The sequence below is a fragment of the Schistocerca gregaria genome, unplaced genomic scaffold, assembly GCF_023897955.1.
Source record: "Schistocerca gregaria isolate iqSchGreg1 unplaced genomic scaffold, iqSchGreg1.2 ptg001171l, whole genome shotgun sequence".
Taxonomy (NCBI): domain Eukaryota; kingdom Metazoa; phylum Arthropoda; class Insecta; order Orthoptera; family Acrididae; genus Schistocerca; species Schistocerca gregaria.
Genome location: NW_026062501.1, coordinates 120,001 through 122,500, shown reverse-complemented (window position 1 = coordinate 122,500; position 2,500 = coordinate 120,001).

Below are 2,500 nucleotides of genomic sequence, written 5' to 3'. Positions count from 1 at the left end.
GCTTAACCTAACTGTGGCTGTACCAGATTATCGCTTAACCTAACTGTGGCTGTACCAGATTATCGCTTAACCTAACTGTGGCTGTACCAGATTATCGCTTAACCTAACTGTGGCTGTACCAGATTATCGCTTAACCTAACTGTGGCTGTACCAGATTATCGCTTAACCTAACTGTGGCTGTACCAGATTATCGCTTAACCTAACTGTGGCTGTACCAGATTATCGCTTAACCTAACTGTGGCTGTACCAGATTATCGCTTAACCTAACTGTGGCTGTACCAGATTATCGCTTAACCTAACTGTGGCTGTACCAGATTATCGCTTAACCTAACTGTGGCTGTACCAGATTATCGCTTAACCTAACTGTGGCTGTACCAGATTATCGCTTAACCTAACTGTGGTTGTACCAGATTATCCCTTAACCTAACTCAATTTGTCCCTTAACCTAACTCAATTTGTCCCTTAACCTAACTCAATTTGTCCCTTAACCTAACTCAATTTGTCCCTTAACCTAACTCAATTTGTCCCTTAACCTAACTCAATTTGTCCCTTAACCTAACTCAATTTGTCCCTTAACCTAACTCAATTTGTCCCTTAACCTAACTCAATTTGTCCCTTAACCTAACTCAATTTGTCCCTTAACCTAACTCAATTTGTCCCTTAACCTAACTCAATTTGTCCCTTAACCTAACTCAATTTGTCCCTTAACCTAACTCAATTTGTCCCTTAACCTAACTCAATTTGTCCCTTAACCTAACTCAATTTGTCCCTTAACCTAACTCAATTTGTCCCTTAACCTAACTCAATTTGTCCCTTAACCTAACTCAATTTGTCCCTTAACCTAACCCACGTTGTCCCTTAACCTAACCCACGTTGTCCCTTAACCTAACCCACGTTGTCCCTTAACCTAACCCACGTTGTCCCTTAACCTAACCCACGTTGTCCCTTAACCTAACCCACGTTGTCCCTTAACGTAAACCCACGTTGTCCCTTAACGTAACCCACGTTGTCCCTTAACGTAACCCACGTTGTCCCTTAACCTAACCCACGTTGTCCCTTAACCTAACCCACGTTGTCCCTTAACCTAACCCACGTTGTCCCTTAACCTAACCCACGTTGTCCCTTAACCTAACCCACGTTGTCCCTTAACCTAACCCACGTTGTCCCTTAACCTAACCCACGTTGTCCCTTAACCTAACCCACGTTGTCCCTTAACCTAACCCACGTTGTCCCTTAACCTAACCCACGTTGTCCCTTAACCTAACCCACGTTGTCCCTTAACCTAACCCACGTTGTCCCTTAACCTAACCCACGTTGTCCCTTAACCTAACCCACGTTGTCCCTTAACCTAACCCACGTTGTCCCTTAACCTAACCCACGTTGTCCCTTAACCTAACCCACGTTGTCCCTTTGCCTAACATAGTTCACTGCTCGGAATCTCTGGTGTCGTTGTTATCCTCATGTAGATGTCTTGCGAGTGTTGCTTACTTTCCACATATTCCCGCTATCCACTGTCAATTGTACTGCAATAGGACTATATCGCCCCCCCCCCCCCCCCCTCTGCCCCTCTCTTTGTGTCTCCGTCCTCTCAAGCTGGTCGGTCTGGCGTTTGAGTGTTAAATGAGCCTCGCAGCTGTTCAGTTGCGTTCAGATGTCGACGCCCTCAGTGTACGTCGTGGTATGGTCTGTGTCCATTGTCCGCTGATGTCGTACGCGTAACCCACACGCTGTACCGATCATCGGTAGTTACGTACAGAGTGAAGTAGTGTGATACGTGTGACCGTACGCTGGCTGTGCCCAACGGTGTCGAATCTCAATTTCCATATGTTGTGCTCGATGCTACTTGTCTCGTCTCCCAATAACAGCTAGGTTGCACTGTGGTACGCCGTAGAGGCGTGTGGGAGGAACGTACGAACGCATTGTATGTCACCCTGGGTCGCTGGGGGTGGTGGTGCGGTGAGTCAGGTCAGGTCAGCGTGAGCCGTGTGATGTAGTGACGCGTGTATTCCGACTTTGTCGTATTGCCTCACACAAAGTGCTACCCTGGTGGACCGCGTTCCATATCTGGGACATGCCGCAGATGCCGGTTGACAGTGGATCGCGGAAGGGACATCGCATACGTGCGCGGGCCACCTTCCACGTGTTCTCTTCTGCACATGTCGCAGTGTGTATGTGGTCTGATGTAGCGTGTCGTGACACATGACATCCTGGCATGCAAGAATTGTTGAATTCGCAAATGTAGGTGGACATCTACGTTTACTGCCCAAGATACGCAAATGAACTGGAAATCCGTTGTTGAGCGGTTGTTCACGCTGGAGGTGAATCTGTGATGGCGACGATCGGTACAGCTATTAACCGGTTGTTTCAGCGGTACCCGCCACATCCACACACGTGACTAGGCCCATGTGGGTATGAAGCGATACGCGGCGGTGGCTTGGTGGGACTGTTCCCGGCCGGTGAAGGGGGGCCGCCCGGCGTGTTGGCCGCGCGCTGCGTGGGC